The sequence below is a fragment of the Periplaneta americana genome, chromosome 5 (assembly GCF_040183065.1).
Source record: "Periplaneta americana isolate PAMFEO1 chromosome 5, P.americana_PAMFEO1_priV1, whole genome shotgun sequence".
In the NCBI taxonomy this organism is placed as follows: Eukaryota; Metazoa; Arthropoda; class Insecta; order Blattodea; family Blattidae; genus Periplaneta; species Periplaneta americana.
Window position 1 is genome coordinate 57323544 of NC_091121.1, and position 21200 is coordinate 57344743.

At 36.8% G+C, this 21200-nt stretch overlaps 1 protein-coding gene across 1 annotated transcript in view; it reads left to right on the top strand.

Moving 5' to 3' along the window:
- LOC138699661 (protein takeout-like) overlaps window positions 1-21200 on the top strand; it is a 39691-nt gene that overhangs the window by 12920 nt on the left and 5571 nt on the right. The gene's annotated exons all lie outside the window — the stretch shown is intronic.

Consider the following 21200-nt stretch of genomic DNA (forward strand, 5'->3'; position numbering starts at 1 on the left):
GAATATTGCAGACGAAACGTACGCACATATTATGAACACGTTGTAGTCTCTGCGCCGCCGAAGTAACGCTTAATGCATAATGCTTTCCTTGTCTTTAAACCCCTCACGGTATGTAATTAGTAGGCCTGTGACACTGGAGCATGTGTACAGTGAAAGAAACCAACTCACTCCAGGATATACACAGAGTATGCAGTACCGCTTCGTCTTGTACAGTAGGCTCTACAGTCTGCAGAAGAGAATAATACACACATCCCTCTGAATTACTTTCTATCTTTATTTAATTTCATTTCAACTATTAGAAAATTCCATTCAACACATGTGTGCTTAGATGTATTGTCTATTGCGTGTTTAGTTTGTAATTACAGTGAACAACAAGATGCATTCTCAAAGTTTCGAAATAGAATGCGTGTCTACTACTGTCTAGTATGGATTTCAATGCAGAAAAGCTGCGAAACGACAGGTGCATATGTGAAATATTTGACATAATTCAATTCGACATCTAAATTATCTACAGTGTATTTGTCACCCGATAGAATATTAGCTACCTGACGAAGTGAACTATGATGTTTACCATCTTTCTGTATGTTGTTTTCAACGTAGTTACTGCTTTTAACATATATGATGCTGCATCGGTAACAATTAGAAGTACTTTGTCATGCTCTATACTTGCTTGCCATAATAACTGCATTGCATACTGAAAAAATCTCACATTTTGTAGAATTGTTCACAGCATTTATCACATCACACGACAGTAAGTATAATCCAGCAGGGTCTTCCGGATCCAGAGCCCTAAACAATCACATTATGCCGTCTAACAGCATCCGGCGTCTCATCAATTGACATCAGATGTGTTGGTTTGTTAGTTTACCTCTGATCTCAGTAATGCATGTGTTGTAAATATTCTCGATATACAGGGACATAATTTTATTTTTACTTAAATTTTTATTGTACCTGAGTTTTGGAATGTACTTCACTCCCACCCCTTCTACTAGTAAACTTCCAACCGTTCACGACACAGAGCCGAGGGCGCGTAAGCAGTACTGAGTGAGTATAGTACGTTCCAGAAATATGTTCGCGTTTTCCAGTGACGAAAGAGCTTTCAATATTGAACCATATTTTCGCACAGGTACCGTCGTCCGTTTGCCTACGTCGCATCCCGGTTTCCCCCACCTGCTTCTGTTCGCCCCTCTGTAAAGTCTAGTAGCTGGGCTATCTTAGCTCTTTTCTGAAAACATTAATTTCTGTTAGGAATTGGATGTCTACGTAATATTATACAAGTGTTTAAAATAACTTAAATAAAAGGCCCTCGTTAAGTAATTAACTGTCCCGTGATCCCCCCCTTTCTACGACCCTGCGACAAAACCACTTGAATGGACAGTAGATAGCATTTCTGAGTAATTTTATCTTTTCGGATCGGACAGAAGTGAAGATTGAATTTACAGTACGTAAGGTACTCTTTTATAGAGTAGGTACAGAATTATTTCAACATGAGTTACTCGTACGAAGGACGAAACTGGTAATTGGAATTAGGTACAATAGTCTATAGTGTGATAATATGCACAAAAGAACTGAACCCTGTATCGAAATGAACGGCCATCATTTTAAAAAATCTGTTTAAATATCCATATTATGATTATTTTTCTATTTAACTTCATTCTCTATATTGTACGCTAATGTGCTGTAACAGTACAATATACATTGCATAATTAATACGTCCGAATGGATAGCTCAATTCGTGAGTAAAAATACTAAGTGTTAATACAGTACTGTATTTTGATTAAACAAAAATCCAATGAAAATTATCAAACTCAAAATCGCGATATTTCCTAGTTTAAGTAAATGGATGAACTACTTTTCTTCCCTCCTATACCTAATAAAGTGATTTGTATTTTACGCCAGTATCATCGAACTCCGGTCGTGGAAGGGGTAGCAAACGGTGATTCCTGTTTCAATTGTTAATAGAAAGGTATAGCCAGATTAATATTAAAAATGTTAGTAAAAATAAAATGATGTCCCTGTAGTACTACAATAACGTGGTCTGATGTGTAATTTCTCTTCTAGTGTATTTCTGTAAAAACTCGCGGAACGCCGTATTTGCGAGTTTGTTAAATGGTATGTCGGCAGGTATATATGCCTTACACATGTCTTCACAAAATGTTGAATTTGATATAGGGTCCTTCTACACATTTCCTTGTTCCAGCCGTTTATGTTTCATTGTACTTACGTGCCTCTGAACGTTATATTCCTTGTTTTTAGCAGACGTAATGCTGACATTGCAAAGTTTACAATACAGATTGTTATTTAGAATGCAAAATACATGTGCACCATACTGTGAAACTAAATATTCTAGTTTCCAAAACGTGTTTCTTTCCTTCTGAGCCATACTGCGGAGCGCACTACACCTCACGACAATTTGTATTACACTCGAATGAACTGTACAGCGACGGTTGTGTCGTCTCCTTACACACATACACTTGCGTACTCTGTGTATATCCTGTAATGAATTGGCTTCCTTTCACTGTAAATGTCACTCCGATGTCACAGGCTTAGTAATCAGTGATTCAAATCACGCTTGCGAATAGCTTCCAACATATTTCTGATGTTTCGCCGCTGTATTCACAAGCATCAGCATACAGCATGTGGTACGAGTAATGTACAAAACGCGATACTGCATAGACCTTTAAATAGTTATATCCGTTACAAGAGCGGTATGTTGACGTTTTCATGTTCGAGGGAAAGATTGAAAAAGCGAAACGTAGTTGAGCTTTTTTAATTTCCGAGAACATGAAAACAAACATACCGCTCGTGTATCGTACATTATTTTGTGCGAAAATCGTTTATTACATACCTGAAAGACGAATTTCTAATTAGTTGCAATGAAATCTCCATGTTGGTTTCTATTTAATGACGGCAACTTCGGAAAACCAAAATATCTTCCTACCACATTGTTGCTATAAAATGTTTTCTGTGTTTACTATACTCCAGCAGGCCGTGATATACGTCTGTCTTTTTTTTCCCCCAGTCTGTAAATGCGAACTTAAAACAAACGGTAAGATTATGTAATGATTTATTTTTCATTTTAATATTTTAACAATATTATTTATATAACATATTGCAGTAATAACATCGGCATCTGGAATCTTGTTGATTTTTCCACGGCTTCCTTAATGTTACTTGTATCAGGAATGCAATAAGTTTCGTGGAGTAGTAGACTTTACTTAATTTTTGCAAATATTTAAAAACAGTAATTAAAATTGCAATTTAGGTAAAATTGCAGTGGTAAGTTTCCAATTTATAATTATTATTATGTTAAACGTCTCTAAAAATAATATGTTAAAAGCCTAAAGCAGTAAAATGAATGTTGCGCTTAAGCGGTAAGAAGAGGGAAATTGTTATGGGTGTTACGTTGGGAATACTGAATGTGGTATTTCACACTTACCGCGTATTGGTTCTCTGCGGAAATCAAGCAAATACGCACGATCTCGCACAAAATTAAATTACAGTAATGTTATTAATAATCACGTATGTTAACGTTACAATTAAAAATACCAATAAATGGTTTTTCTGATTCTGTCTATCCATCTGTCCACGCCCGTACCGCCAAAGTTATTCAAATGATGTTAGTCACATTTATGAATAGTCCGCCGAGTTAGCTCTGTGGTAGCGTGTCTGCCTCAAGACTAGCCGGCCCGGATTCGATTCCCGGCGGGGTCAGAAATTTTCATGTAAAATTTATACCTCTGGGACTAGGAGAGATGGCGATGCACAACTTCTAATCACTAAATTGTGCACCAATATGCCTGAGTTAAATCCCGAATCTCTCCGCAGTGCATATGAAGAGAAGGCATATGTCACTGTTGATAGTGATTCGTCCGTCGGATGGGGACGTTAAGCCTGACGGCCCCCTTGGTGCTATTCGACAGGAGTAGGCTACGTGCCGGCACCGGGTTTCCCCTTCTCCCAGGTTAATTTCCCTCACAGTCCCTCATCTGAACAATAATAAAATATTCATAACCTTTGATCTTCTACATCTATAGTAGATTTACATATTTTAATACATTTATAAATTCTATGGAACTGTTTTAATTTAATCAAGTGTTGTAAGAAACTTCTGTTGTCTCTATTTTCAGCTCGTCCTCGAGGTGCTGCCATGTTTATTTTAGTATAGGTTTTCTGAAGAACATGATTTCAGATAGTTAAGAATTTAAAAATATAAATAGGTTATTTCTAATACCGTACTAAACAGAAAAGGGGTAACTGACATTTTGGGGGAAATAATTTAGGACTGCCATGTGAATCAGCATTTTTTCTTTCCATATATTTCTAGATTTTAGAGACTTAAAATCCTCTGTACATGTGAAAATAACTCTTATTTTATTAGTTATATCTGCTATTTTGTTCTCTAATAGCAAGCAATGTTGACGTAGCTAACAAATGCTAGGCAAATAAATCAGTATCTGCTGTAGATACAGCCGAATTGGCTTCTGATGTACTTACTGCTGGGAAGGTTTAGTATATTGGCAATAATAATAATTGTTATGCGGCGCGCCATGGCTGAATTATGTTACTTCGCTAAGCAATTTGTTAGAGACTTTATCAACATATAAAAAAACAAAATCCTTGCTTATGGATGATTGAAGTAAGGACTGCACAAATAGGCATTTAAAAAGAAACTCGGGAAAGGCTGGTAAATTTCTGATGAGAACCCGCACTGTTATATTTCTAGCCGCGCCGGGCTGTGGTGACTCAGGAGAAGACGAAAGCGGACTGAGGAGGAAGGGATGTGAACAGATAACGTACGACAACACGTGCAATACTGTGCTCCAACCACGAGAAAGTCTCTGCCGGATGAGACGAAGAGGGGTAATGCTGTGAATGAATGTTGATGTCATAAGACGTCATAAGGTCACACACGTGGGTACTCATACCTCTATTGGCTCGCTCTCACAGCACAAAAACAATAAAATTGATACAAACATCTTTATACTACCCTAGTTACAAAATTAGATCACTGTTAATCTCCTGGTCTTTTAATCTCTCCATACAGGAAATAACAAATGCAGGAGAGCGCATGGTTTTTAAACAGACGTTATAACGATAACATTATCTATCTCCTTCGCTCCAATATATGACGCAATAGTAAGCACATTCCTTTCACGGTTGATCTCCTGGTTGGAGAACAGTATTTGTACTGCAGTAAGCGGAAACATTTGGTCTCCTTCTGTTCAACTTAGCTTTAATTTCCATAAGCATTGTTACTCATGTTTCCTGTATGAGTAATAACCTGGCTACTGGGATGCGTATCTGAGCGATGTTTATAATAATCAGCAGCGATAGTCAAGAAGGTCACATTCTTTTCGCTTGTCTTCTCCTGAGTAACGGACAGTATCTTTCCGTGCGTCGCGTTTGAAATTTTGGCCAAGTGCGATTCGGCAGCTCCGTCAAGTCAGTGGGTTTGCACCACGCTTACTATGGGCCAACAATTCTGAGATCCACACTGATTGAACGTCAGAAGAGCAGGCAGATGCGCAAATGGGCTAGACACTCTTACACTCATGTTTTCATAGAACACAAGTGACAGCAGAGTTCATAGAAAACCTTTCGATACCAAAATTTTATAATTTATTATTATTCCCAGAAGATCGAGTATGAACGTCTCACGTCAAACATAACTAATTTATTTGAGGAATTATAAAACTAACCTAAGATACTCCATTATGATAGAAAAACTGATTTTTGTGGTGCACAAAATTTTGATGTATAACTACGTCTTACTCCTCATTAAATATGGGGGTAATTTCGGACGCAGCGATCAAATAAAACTGAAATGGCCCTTTACTTCTATTCTCCTTGTTTTTCTTGTCTTCCTTCCCCTTGTTCTACTTGTATTAATTTTATGATTTCCATCTACTCCCCTTTTCCACATTCTCTTCCTCTTGCTATCCTTGTATTCTCTTCGGTTTCCTTGACTTTCCATTGTTCTACTTGCATTCCACTAGTTTCCTCGTCTTCCCCTTTTTCTCATTGTCTTTCCCTTATTTTCTTCGCTTTCACCTTGTTTTCTTTTTTTTTCCATTTGTATTCCCATTGCTGTCATTGTATTCACATTGTTTTTCTTTGTATTCTCCCATTGCTGTCATTTTATTCACTTGGTTTCTTTGTATTTCCCTTGTATTCCCATTGCTGTCATTCTATTCAAGATGTTATCCTTGTATTCCCATTGCTGTCATTGTATTCACCTTGTTTTTTTTTGTATTCCCCTCGCATTCCCATTGCTGTCATTGTATTCAATATGTTTTCCTTGTATTCCAATTGCTGTCACTGTATTCAGATTGTTTTCTTTGTATTCCCCTAGTATCCCCATTGCTGTCATTTTATTCAACTTTGCTTTCTTTGTATTCCCCTAGTATGCCCATTGCTGTCATTGTATTCAAGATGTTATCCTTGTATTCCCATTTCTGTTATTATATTCAAGATGTTTTCTTTGTATTCCCATTACTGTCATTTTATTCATTCTGTCTTCTTTTTATTCTCCTAGTATTCCCTTTGCAGCCATTTTATTCACTTTGTTTTCTTTGTATTCACCTTGTATTCCCATTGCTGTCATTGTATTCAACTTGTTTTCTTTGTATTCTCCTAGTATCCCCATTACAGTCATTTTATTCACTTCGTTTTTTTGTATTCCACTTGCATCGCATTGCCGTCATTGTATTCAAGATGTTTTTTTGTATTCCCATTGCTGTCATTTTATTCACTTTGTTTTCCTTGTATTCCCCTTGCATCTCATTGCCGTCATTGTATTCTAGATGTTTTTCTTGTATTCCCATTGCTGTCATTTTATTCACTTTGTTTTCTTTGTATTCCTCTTGCGTCTCATTGCCGTCATTGTATTCAAGATGTTTTCCTTGTATTCCCATTGCTGTCATATTATTCACTTTGTTTTCTTTGTATTCCCCTTGCATTCCCATTGCTGTCATTGTTATCCTTGTATTCCCATTCCTGTGATTGTATTCACCTTATATTCTTTGTATTCTCCTAGTATCCCTATTACAGTCATTTTATTCACTTCTTTTCTTTGTATTCCCCTTGCATTCCCATTGCTGTCATTGTATTGACCTTGTTTTCTTTGTATTCTCCTAGTATCCCCATTACAGTCATTTTATTCACTTTGTTTGCTTTGTATTCCCCTTGCATTCCCATTGCTGTCATTGTATTCAACATGTTATCCTTGTATTCCCATTGCTGTCATTGTATTCACCTTGTTTTCTTTGTATTTTCCTTGTGACCCCATTGCGGTCATTTTATTCACTTTGTTTTCTCTGTATTCCCCTTGCATTCATATTGCTGTCATTGTATTCACCTTGTTTTCTTTGTATTCTCCTAGTATCCCCATTACACTCATTTTATTCACTTTGATTTCTTTGTATTCCCCTTGCATTCATATTGCTGTCATTGTATTCACCTTGTTTTCTTTGTATTCTCCTAGTATCCGCATTACACTCATTTTATTCACTTTGTTTTCTTTGTGTTCCCCTTGCATTCCCATTGCTGTCATTTTATTCACCTTGTTAACATTGTATTCTCCTAGTATCCCCCTTACAGTCATTTTATTCACTTTATTTTCTTTGTATTCCCCTTGCATCTCATTGCCGTCATTGGAATCAAGATGTTTTTCTTGTATTCCCATAGCTGTCATTTTATTCACTTAGTTTTCTTTGTATTCCCCTTCCATTCCCATTGCTATCATTGTATTCAACATGTTATCCTTGTATTCCCATTGCTGTCATTGTATTCACCTTGTTTTCTTTGTATCCTCCTAGTATCCACATTACAGTCATTTTATTCACTTTGTTTTCTTTGTATTCCCCTTGCATCTCATTGCCGTCATTATATTCAAGATGGTTTTCTTGTATTCCCATTGGTGTCATTTTATTCAGTTTGTTTTCTTTGTATTCCCTTTGCATTCCCTTTGCTGTCATTGTATTCAACATGTTATCCTTGTATTCCCATTGCTGACATTGTATTCAACTTGTTTTCTTTGTATTCTCCTAGTATCCCCATTACAGTCAGTTTATTCACTTTTTCTTTGTATTCCCCTTGCATTCCAATTGCTGTTATTGTATTCATCTTGTTTTCTTTGTATTCTCCTAGTATCCCCATTACAGACATTTTATTCACTTTGTTTTCTTTGTATTCCCCATGCATTCCCATTGCTGTCATTGTATTCAACTTGTTGTCTTTGTATTCTCCTAGTATCAACATTACAGTTATTTCATTCACTTTGTTTTCTTTGTATTCCCCTAGCATTCCCATTGCTGTCGTTGTATGCAAATTGTTTTGTTTGTATTCTCCTAGTATCCCCATTGCTGTCATTTTATTCACTTTGTTTTCTTTGTATTCCCCTTGCATCTCATTGCTGTCATTGTATTCAAGATGTTTTTCTTGTATTCCCATTGCTGTCATTTTATTCACTTTGTTTGATTTGTATTCCCCTTGCACTCCCATTGCTATAATTTTATTCAACATGTTATCCTTGCATTCCCATTGCTGTCATTGTATTCACCTTGTTATCTTTGTATTCTCCTAGTATCCCCATTATGGTCATTTTATTCACTTTGCTTTCTTTGCATTCCCCTTGCATTCCCATTGCTGTCATTGTATTCACCTTGTTTTCTTTGTATTCTCCTAGTATCCCCATTACAGTCATTTTATTCACATTGTTTTCTTTGTATACCCCTTGCATCTCATTGCCGTCATTGTATTCAAGATGTTTTTCTGGTATTCCCATTGGTGTCATTTTATTCCCTTTGTTTTCTTTGTATTCCCCTTGCATTCGCATTGCTGTATTGTATTCAACATGTTAACCTTGTATTCCCATTGCTGTCATTGTATTCACCTTGTTTTCTTTGTATTCACCTAGTATCCCCAATAAAGTCATTTTATTCACTTTGTTTTCTTTGCATTCCCCTTGTATTCCCATTGCTGTCATTGTATTCACCTTGTTTTCTTTGTATTCTCCTAGTATCCCCTTTACAGTCAATTTATTCACTTTGTTTTCTTTTTATTCCCCTTGCATCTCATTGCTGCCATTGTATTCAAGATGTTTTTCTTGTATTCCCATTGCTGTCATTTTATTCACTTTGTTTGTTTTGCATTCCCCTTGCATTCCCATTGCTATCATTGTATTCAACATGTTATCCTTGTATTCCCATTGTTGTCATTGTATTCATTTTGTTTTCTTTGTATTCTCCTAGTATCCCCAATACGGTCATTTTATTCACATTGTTTTCTTTGTATTCCCTTTGCATTCCTATTTATGTCATTGTATTCACATTGTTTTCTTTGTAATCTCCTAGTATCCCCATTACACTCATTTTATTAACTTTGTTTTCTTTGTATTCCCCTTGCGTTCCCATTGCTGCCATTGTATTCACCTTGTTTTCTCTGTATTCTCCTAGTATCCCAATTACAGTCATTTTATTCACTTTATTTTCTTTGTATTCCCCATGCATTCCCATTGCTGTCATTGTATTCAACTTGTTTTCTTTGTATTCTCCTAGTATCCCCATTACAGTCATTTAATTCGCTTTGTTTTCTTTGTATTCCCCTTGCATTCCCATTGCTGTCATTGTATTCACCTTGTTTTCTTTGTATTCTCCTAGTATCTCCATGACAGTCATTTTTTCACATTATTTTCTTTGTATACCCCTGGCATCTCATTGCCGTCATTGTATTGAAGATGTTTTTCTTGTATTCCCATTGCTGTCATTTTATTCACTTTGTTTTCTTTGTATTCCCCTTCCATTCCCATTGCTGTCATTGTATTCAACATGTTATCCATGTATTCCCATTGCTGTCATTGTTTTCACATTGTTTTCTTTGTATTCTCCTAGCATCCCCATTACAGTCATTTCATTCAACTTTGTTTTCTTTGTATTCCCCTTGCACTCCCAATGCTGTCATTACATTCACCTTGTTTTCTTTGTATTCTCCTAGTATCCCCATTACAGTCATTTTATTCACTTTGTTTTCTTTGTATTCCCCTTGCATTCCCATTGCTGAAATTGTATTCAACTTGTTTCGTTTGTATTCTCCTAGTATCCCCATTACAGTCATTTTATTCACTTTGTTTTCTTTGTATTCCCCTTGCATATCATTGCTGTCATTGTATTCAAGATGTTTTTCTTGTTTTCCCATTGCTGTCTTTTTATTCACTTTGTTTTCTTTGTATTCCCCTTCCATTCCCATTCCTGTCATTGTATTCAACATGTTATCCTTGAATTCCCATTGCTCTCATTGTATTCACCTTGTTTTCTGTGTATTCTCTTAGCATCCCCATTACAGTAATTTTATTCAACTTTGTTTTCTTCGTATTCCCCTTGCATTCCCATTGCTGTCATTGTATTCACCTTGTTTTCTTTGTATTCTCCTAGTATCCCCATTACAGTCATTTTATTCATTTTGTTTTCTTTGTATTCCCCATGCACCTCATTGCTGTCATTGTATTCAAGATGTTTTTCTTGTATTCCCAATGCTGTCTTTTTATTCACTTTGTTTTCTTTGTATTCCCCTTGCATCTCATTGCCGTCATTGTATTCAAGATGTTTTTCTTGTATTCCCATTGCTGTCTTTTTATTCACTTTGTTTTCTTTCTATTCCCCTTGCATTCTCATTGCTGTCATTGTATTCAACATGTTATCCTCGTATTCCCATTCCTGTCATTGTATTCACCTTGTTTTCTTTGTATTCTCTTGGTATCCCTATTACAGTCATTTTATTCAATTTGTTTTCTTTGTATTCCCCTTGCATTCCCATTGCTGTCATTGTATTCAGCTTGTTTTCTTTGTATTCTCCTAGTATCCCCTTTACAGTCATTTTATTCACTTTGTTTGCTTTGTATTCCCCTTGCATTCCAATTGCTGTCATTGTATTCAACATGTTATCCTTGTATTCCCATTGCTGTCATTGTATTCACCTTGTTTTCTTTGTATTCTCCTAGTATCCCCATTACGGTCATTTTATTCACTTTGTTTTCTTTGTATTCCCCTTGTATTCATATTGCTGTCATTGTATTCTCCTTGTTTTCTTTGTATTCTCCTACTATCCCAATTACACTCTTTTTATTCACTTTGTTTTCTTTGTATTCCCCTTGCATTCCCAATGCTGTCATTGTATTCACCTTGTTTTCCTTGTATTCTCCTAGTATCCCCATTACAGTCATTTTATTCATTTTATTTTCTTTGTATTGCCCTTGCATCTCATAGCCGTCATTGTAATCAAGATGTTTTTCTTGTATTCCCATCGCTGTCATTTTATTCACTTAGTTTTCTTTGTATTCCCCTTCCATTCCGATTGCTATCATTGTATTCAACATGTTATCCTTGTATTCCCATTGCTGTAATTGTATTCAACTTGTTTTCGTTGTATTCTCCTAGTATCCCCATCACAGTCCTTTTATTCACATTGTTTTCTTTGTATTCCCCTTGCATTCCCATTGCTGTCATTGTATTCACCTTGTTTTCTTTCTATTCTCCTAGTATCCCCATTACAGTCATTTTATTCACTTTGTTTTCTTAGTACTCCCCTTGCATCTCATTGCCGTCATTGTATTCAAGATGCTTTTCTTGTATTCCCATTGGTGTCATTTTATTCATTTTGTTTTCTTTGTAATCCCCTTGCAATCCCATTGCTGTCTTTGTATTCAACATGTTATCCTTGTATTCCAATTGCTGTCATTGTATTCACCTTGTTTTCTTTGTATTCTTCTAGTATCCCCATTAGTCATTTTATTCACTTTTACTTTGTATTCCCCTTGGATTCCAATTGCTGATGTTGTATTCACCTTCTTTTCTTTGTATTCTCCTAGTATCCCCATTACAGTCATTTTATTCACTTTGCTTTCTTTGTATTCCCCATGCATTCCCAATGATGTCATTGTATTCAACTTATTGTCTTTGTATTCTCCTAGTATACCCATTACAGTCATTTCATTCACTTTGTTTTCTTTGTATTCCCCTTGCATTCCCATTGCTGTCATTGTATTCAAATTGTTTTGTTTGTATTCTCCTGGTATCCCCATTGCTGTCATTTTATTCACTTTTTTTTTCTTTGTATTCTCCTCGCATCTCATTGCTGTCATTGTATTCAAGATGTTTTTCTTGTATTCCCATTGCTGTCATTTTATTCACTTTGTTTCCTTTGTATTTCCCTTGCATTTCCAATGCTATCATTGTATTCAACTTGTTATCCTTGTATTCCCGTTGCTCTCATTGTATTCACCTTGTTATCTTTGTATTCTCCTAGTATCCCCATTATGGTCATTTTATTCACTTTGTTTTCTTTGTATTCCCCTTGCATTCCCATGGCTGTCATTCTATTAACCTTGTTTTCTTTGTATTCTCCTAGTATCCCCATTACAGCCATTTTATTCACTTTGTTTTCTTTGTATTCCACTTGCATCTCATTGCCGTCATTGTATTCAAGATGTTTTTCTTATATTTCCATTGGTGTCATTTTATTCACTTTGTTTTCTTTGTATTCCCCTTGCATTCCCATTGCTGTCATTGTATTCAACATGTTAACCTTGTATTCCCATTGCTGTCATTGTATTCACATTGTTTTCTTTGTATTCTCCTAGTATCCCCATTACGGTCATTTTATTTACATTGTTTTTACTTTGTATTCCCCTTGCATTCCCATTGCTGTCATTGTATTCACCTTGTTTTCTTTGTAATCTCCTAGTATCCCCATTACACTCATTTTATTCACTTTGTTTTCTTTGTATTCCCCTTGCGTTCCTATTGCTGTCATTGTTTTCTCCTTGTTTTCTTTGTATTCTCCTAGTATCCCCATTACAGTCATTTTATTCACTTTATTTTCTTTGTATTCCCTAATGCATTCCCATTGCTGTCATTGTATTCAACTTGTTTTCTTTTTATTCTCCTAGTATCCCCATTACAGTCATTTTATTCACTTTGTTTTCTTTGTATTCCCCTTGCATTCCCATTGCTGTCATTGTATTCACCTTGTTTCTTTGTATTCTCCTAGTATCCCCATGACAGTCATTTTATTCACTTTATTTTCTTTGTATTCCCCTTGCATCTCATTGCCGTCATTGTATTCAAGATGTTTTTCTTTTATTCCCATTGCTGTCATTTTATTCACTTTCTTTTCTTTGTATTCCCCTTCCATTCCCATTGCTGTCATTGTATTCAACATGTTATCCTTGCATTCCCATTGCTGTCATAGTATTCACCTTGTTTTCTTTGTATTCTCCTAGTGTCCCCATTACAGTCATTTTATTCACTTTGTTTTTTTGTATTCCCCTTGCATTCCCATTGCTGACATTGTATTCAACTTGTTTTGTTTGTATTCTCCTAGTATCCCCATTACAGTCATTTTATTCACTTTGTTTTCTTTGAATTCCCCTTGCATCTCATTGCTGTCAATGTATTCAAGATGTTTTTCTTGTTTTCCCATTGCTGTCTTTTTATTCACTTTGTTTTCTTTGCATTCCCCTTCCATTCCCATTCCTGTCATTGTATTCAACATGTTATCCTTGAATTCCCATTGCTGTCATTGTATTCACCTTGTTTTCTTTCTATTCTCCTAGCATCCCCATTACAGTGATTTTATTCAACTTTGTTTTCTTTGTATTCCCCTTCCATTCCCGTTGGTGTTATTGTAGTCACATTGTTTTCCTTGTATTCTCTTAGTATCCCCATTACAGTCATTTTATTCACTTTGTTTTCTTTGTACTCCCCTTGCATCTCATTGCCGTCATTGTATTCAAGATGTTTTTCTTGTATTCCCATTGCTGTCTTTTTATTCACTTTGTTTTGTTTGTATTCCCCTTGCATCTCATTGCCGTCATTGTATTCAAGATGTTTTTCTTGTATTCCCATTGCTGTCTTTTTATTCACTTTGTTTTCTTTGTATTCCCCTTGCATTCCCATTGCTGTCATTGTATTCACCTTGTTTTCTTTGTATAGTCCTAGCATCCCCATTACAGTCATTTTATTCACTTTGTTTTCTTTGTATTCCACTTGCATCTCATTGCCGTCATTGTATTCAAGATGTTTTTCTTGTATTCCCATTGGTGTCATTTTATTCACTTTGTTTTCTTTGTATTCCCCTTGCATTCCCATTGCTGTCATTGTATTCAACATGTTAACCTTGTATTCCCATTGCTGTCATTGTATTCACCTTGTTTTCTTTGTATTCTCCTAGTATCCCCATTACAGTCATTTTATTCACTTTGTTTTCTTTGTATTCCCCTTGCATTCCCATTGCTGTCATTGTATTCACCTTGTTTTCTTTGTATTCTCCTAGTACCCCATTACAGTCAATTTATTCACTTTGTTTTCTTTGTATTCCCCTTGCATCTCATTGCTGTCATTGTATTCAAGATGTTTTTCTTGTATTCCCATTGCTGTCATTTTATTCACTTTGTTTGCTTTGTATTCCCCTTGCATTCCCATTGCTATCATTGTATTCAACATGTAATCCTTGTATTCCCATTGCTGTCATTGTATTCACCTTGTTTTCTTTGTATTCTCCTAGTATCCCCATTACGGTCATTTTATTTACATTGTTTTTACTTTGTGTACCCCTTGCATTCCCATTGCTGTCATTCTATTCACCTTGTTTTCTTTGTAATCTCCTAGTATCCCCATTACACTCATTTTATTCACTTTGTTTTCTTTGTATTCCCCTTGCGTTCCCATTGCTGTCATTGTATTCACCTTGATTTCTTTGTATTCTCCTAGTATCCCCATTACAGTCATTTTATTCACTTTATTTTCTTTGTATTCCCTAATGCATTCCCATTGCTGTCATTGTATTCAACTTGTTTTCTTCGTATTCTCCTAGTATCCCCATTACAGTCATTTTATTCACTATGTTTTCTTTGTATTCCCCTTGCATTCCCATTGCTGTCATTGTATTCACGTTGTTTTCTTTGTATTCTCCAAGTATCCCCATGACAGTCATTTTATTCACTTTATTTTCTTTGTATTCCCCTTGCATCTTATTGCCGTCATTGTATTCAAGATGTTTTTCTTTTATTCCCATTGCTGTCATTTTATTCACTTTCTTTTCTTTGTATTCCCCTTCCATTCCCATTGCTGTCATTGTATTCACCTTGTTTTCTTTGTATTCTCCTAGCATCCCCATTACAGTCATTTTATTCAACTTTGTTTTCTTTGTATTCCCCTTGCATTCCCATTGCTGTCATTGTATTCACCTTGTTTTCTTTGTATTCTCCTAGTATCCCCATGACAGTCATTTTATTCACTTTATTTTCTTTGTATTCCCCTTGCATCTCATTGCCGTCATTGTATTCAAGATGTTTTTCTTTTACTCCCATTGCTGTCATTTTATTCACTTTCTTTTCTTTGTATTCCCCTTCCATTCCCATTGCTGTCATTGTATTCAACATGTTATCCTTGTATTCCCATTGCTGTCATTGTATTCACCTTGTTTTCTTTGTATTTTCCTAGCATCCCCATTACAGTCATTTTATTCAACTTTGTTTTCTTTGTATTCCCCTTGCATTCCCATTGCTGTCATTGTATTCACCTTGTTTTCTTTGTATTCTCCTAGTATCCCCATTACAGGCATTTTATTCACTTTGTTTTCTTTGTATTCCCCCAGCATTCCCATTGCTGACATTGTATTCAACTTGTTTTGTTTGTAGTCTGCTAGTATCTCCATTACAGTCATTTTATTCACTTTGTTTTCTTTGAATTCCCCTTGCATCTCATTGCTGTCATTGTATTCGAGATGTTTTTCTTGTTTTCCCATTGCTGTCTTTTTATTCACTCTGTTTTCTTTGTATTCCCCTTCCATTCCCATTCCTGTCATTGTATTCAACATGTTATCCTTGAATTCCTATTGCTGTCATTGTATTCACCTTGTTTTCTTTGTATTCTCCTAGCATCCCCATTACAGTAATTTTATTCAACTTTGTTTTCTTTGTATTCCCCTTGCATTCCCATTGCTGTCATTGTATTCACCTTGTTTTCTTTGTATTCTCCTAGTATCCCCATTACAGTCATTATATTCACTTTGTTTTCTTTGTACTCCCCTTGCATCTCATTGCCGTCATTGTATTCAAAATGTTTTACTTGTATTCCCATTGCTGTCTTTTTATTCACTTTGTTTTCTTTGTATTCCCCTTGCATCTCATTGCCGTCATTGTATTGAAGATGTTTTTCTTGTATTCCCATTGCTGTCTTTTTATTCAACTTTGTTTTCTTTGTATTCCCCTTGCATTCCCATTGCTGTCATTGTATTCACCTTGTTTTATATTGGAGTGTAGGCTTTCAGGGCCGGCGTCAATAGTAGAAAAGTTTTCCGGGCTATGAGGCCGTGGTCTGTTGGTTGTGAGACCAAACGTTTCGTTCACTGCTGCGGTGAACATCTTCAGTGGTGTCTATTGCTGGTGCGGCTTGTTCTACTGCGTGTGCCGATTACAGTCTGCGCTGGCTGCATCGTTGTATATATAGTGCGGGAGGGGAGGGGGGCTTGCTGTTGTCGCCTCGGTCCGCGCTCGAATGTGCTTCTCGGGCGGGTTTGCTGTTTTCCACGCGCTCCGCGTCCGAGGTTTTGTTGTTTAATTGTGCTACGCGGGCGGTTTGATGTTGGTTTTCCTTAATGCCGGATACCAGGCCTTGTTAACCTTGAGGCCTTCTTCTTTTCCATTGAAATTGTTCTTATGTTTATATATTTCAATCGCCTCTCGGTGTAGCCTCGCGTAGAAATGTGGTGTGTCGCTGAGTGTATCGGTGTCTTCGAACCTAATTTTAGTATTTAGTAGTATTTATTTATTTAACCTGGTAGAGATAAGGCCGTCAGGCCTTCTCTGCCCCTCTACCAGGAGATTCCAACTACAATATCAACAATAAAATTACAATTAGTATTAAATTTACAATTACAATTACAAACAATATTACAATTAGTATTAAATTTACAAGTACAATAAAATCAAAGTACGAAAAGATTACCTGAATAATTAAAGCTAGATAATTTATCATAGAGAAACAAAGAATATTTTATATTTACTGAATTACAAATTAAATCTAGAATAACAAAATTGTATAGTGATGAAATTACTGAATATTGAAATATTTTGAGATAGATTAAAGAAACTATTTACAAGTAATCAATTACTGACCAAGTGCCTAGTAAGTTTTCGTTTGAATTCAATTTTATTTCGACAGTCCCTGATGCTAGCAGGTAGCGAATTCCAGAGTCTTGGCAGGGCTATTGTGAAAGAAGATGAGTATGAGGAGGTGCGATGGGATGGTATTGTTAGTATTGTTTCATGACGAGAGCGTGTGTTCAGATTATGGTGGGAAGAAAGGTATGTGAAGCGAGACGACAGGTACGAAGGAATAGAAGAGTTCAAGATTTCGAAGAGAAAGAGAAGTGAATGTAAATTTCTTTTCTTATCTAGTTTAAGCCAACCTATTGCTTCCAGGGATGGGGTAATATGATCATATTTACGAACATTGCTTACAAAACGTACACACAAATTATGAGCACGTTGAAGTTTCATTTTGTTGTCGCTGGAGAGGTCAGTCAGTAAAATGTCCGCATAGTCGAAATAGGGAAATGCAAGGGTCTGCACAAGGGACTTTTTTAAGCAAGAGGGGAGATGAACATTTATCCTTTTTAGCACATGGATAATAGAATATACTTTTCTGCAGGTTTTTGTAATTTGCATGTCCCAGTTGAGATTATTATCCATGTGAATGCCAAGATTTTTTACTGAAGAACTGAAAGGGATATGCACTGTACTTACTTTAACAGGGGAAATGTCGAGGTGTTTTACAGCGTCGGTTTGCCGTTTGTATCCTAATATAATTGCTTGTGTCTTTCCAGGATTGATTTTAAGACGGAGTTTCTTTGTCCATGTCACAATCGAGTCAATGTCTTTGTTCAATTTATCTATAGCGTCATTTACTCGGTCTAAGCGGGAAGAGATGTAGCATTGAAGGTCGTCAGCATACAAGTGATAGTTACAATGCCTTACAAGAGATGTAATATCATTGACATATATTGTGAACAACAATGGTCCGAGTACCGACCCCTGTGGTATACCTGATGTTATGTCAAGCCAGGAGGAGCTTCGATTCCCGGATACAACACATTGTTGTCTTTCCCGTAAGTAGGATTCGAACCAACTCACAGCAGTCTCTGACAAATACATATTTCTCAATTTATGGGTGAGCAGGTCAAAATTTACAGAGTTGAAAGCTTTGCTAAGGTCAAGAAGTGTTAGTATTGTTACTTTATTAGAGTCGATTGCTTCACGAATGTCTTCGGTCACTTTAAGTAGAGCAGTGCTTGTGTTGTGTCCAGCTCTGAAACCTGACTGATACTCGTCGAATAGTTTGTGTTCGTTCATGTAGTTAGTAATTTGTCTGTGTACGATTCGTTCCAGTGCTTTTGAAATGGCTGGCAGGATACTGATTGGTCTATAGTCGTTCGGGTCGGTGGGAACTTTGACTTTTGGAAGAGGAAGAACGAAAGCTTGCTTCCATATTTTAGGGAAAGTTGAAGTGATTAAGGAACTATTGAATATATGTGCAATCGTAGGTATTACTATCTCTTGTATTTTCTGTATAAGTATTATGCTAATGTTGTCCGGCCCTTGGGCTTTTGTCTTGATGCGTCGGATGGCTTTCATTACGTCAATGGGAGTGACGTCGGTAAAATAAAATTTGTCTCGAGTTGGGGGAACTGAGTCAGGCAAAACTGTGTCTTGTTTCGTTGTGTCGTTTAAGCTCGGGTCCTTTACAAAGTGTTCGTTCAAGCGGTCAAGTGGGATGGGAATGTCTGCTTGTTCACTAGCCCTTCCAAGTCCAATAACCTTCAGATTTTTCCATAATTCGGAAGGGGTTGTGTTAGGTTCTATAAGTTTGTAGGAGTATTTCAGTTTAGCGTTTCTTATTAGTTGAGTCGTTCTATTTCTTAGGTGTTTATAGGAGTTAAAATATTCGTCGTTTTTGTTGCGGGTGTATTTTCTATAAGCTAAGTCGCGTTCGGACATCAGGCTACGTATTTCAGTCGTCATCCAAGGGGCTGGGTTTCTTCTGGTACGTTTGGTCTTTAATGGTGCGTGTTTGTCATAAAGTTGAAGTATTAACGTATTGAATAAGTCTACTTTCTCGTCTACAGTTCGTAATGTCCAGATCATGTACCATGGAAGTTGTGCAGCGTCTTCTTTCAGTGCAATGTCATCTATTCTTTTAATATCCCTGTAAGTAATTACTCTGGGAGCCGATTTAGGACACTGCAGATTAAATGATAGATAAATGATATCATGCCCTGATAGTCCTGGTGCAGGCAACTGTCCATGCGTCAGCATTTTGTCGGCATTGTTAGTAATTATCAAGTCCAGTAATGTGTCTGTACCTTCCGTGTGATGTGTGGGAGCTAGGGGTAGGATTACCATATCAAGGCACTGAAAGAATGATTGAAGTCTTTTAGTCGTGCTAGAATGTAAGTCAAGTAAGTTTGAATTTAAGTCACCCATGATTATAACGTTCTCATATTGCGGCGTTACGTTTAGTAAGGCGGTTTTCGAAATCATCTACGTCATATATATGTGGGGGTTTATATACGACACACACTAGACATTTTGTGAATAAGGTGCAAATTTCAATGAACATGAACTCGGGTTTGGCAGAGTACTGGCTTGGAGAATTATGAATAATTTTAGGTCGCAAATCGGATCTAATATAACCAGCCACCCCTCCGCCTCCCTTGCCCTCTCTGTCATTACGGCAAAGCGTATAGCCAGGAAGGTTTACGAGAGTGGAAGGAAGATTAGCATGTAACCAAGATTCGGAGATAAGAATAACGTGAATGTCTAAAGGTGAGAAGATAGAAGAAAATTCGTCAAAATGACACAACAGACTTTGTGCATTCACGTGAACAACATTAAGTGACAAAGGAGAGAAAGAAAGCGCAGCCTTGAGTATGTCTGCGGTACAGGGCAGTGGGCAGGTAGGGTTGCTATTGTTCGTGTTAATAGAGGGCACCGGTCTCTGTACACTGACCTGAGGGACTGTCGGGTGAACATGCTGCTTTTGGTTCTCAATGGCACCAACCTAAATGCAGTTGAAGTTTTTAAACTATTTCCTAGCAATAATAACTTAAGATTACAGTGCTAAATGCTAAAGAAATAAGAAGAAAAAAAGTTAATTATTAAATTAATAAAGTTAATAATATAGCAAAAGTTATAGTAAATAAGTTAATATAAGTATAACATTAGACTAAATCAATTAGAATAATACTAAAGTAATTATAACACTAAATCAAAGGAAATACAGTAAATAAAATCAGAAATAATCTGTGAGTGCAGGCGAGTCGCATAACAGAACTAGTGAATGTCAGACGCACGAGAAATCTGCCTCTTGACCTCTCCAGTTTTGACAAAGATCTTGCCATCAATTGTCCAGACACTAGTGACGCCATACTTGCCAATACATTGTCTTAACAGTTTGTGCCTGGCTTGAGTCAAGTCTTCTCTAATCGTAATTGGTTTACCTTTAAGTTTTTTCTTGTTCAGGAAGACTTCCCTTCTTTTCCTGTAACTCACGAACTTAACGATCACTGGTCGTGGGCGTTCTCCTCTCCTCCCCACACGATGGCTCCTGTCGATGTCGTGCACCTCCAATTCCACACCGATTTGGGCTGCGACATCAACTGCTATCGCGTCAGTATCCTCACCCTCAGACTCTGGCACCCCGAAGATACACAGACACTGACGGCGTTGATACTGCTCCAAGCAGTCGTGCTTTTCTTCCAACTTCGCTTCTAGAACAGAAATTTTCTCGTCCTTTTCTTTTAAGGCTGTTTCCAATTTCTCGATAAGAGCACTGTTTCTGTCGAGCATGTTCGTCTTCCAGATAAGCATGTTCAGCTACATATACAACGATGCAGCCAGCGCAGACTGTAATCGGCACACGCAGTAGAACCAGCCGCACCAGCAATAGACACCACTGAAGATGTTCACCGCAGCAGTGAACGAAACGTTTGGTCTCACAACCAACAGACCACGGCCTCATAGCCCGGAAAACTTTTCTACTATCACCTTGTTTTCTTTGTATTCTCCTAGTATCCCCATTACAGTCATTATATTCACTTTGTTTTCTTTGTATTCCCCTTGCATCTCATTGCCGTCATTG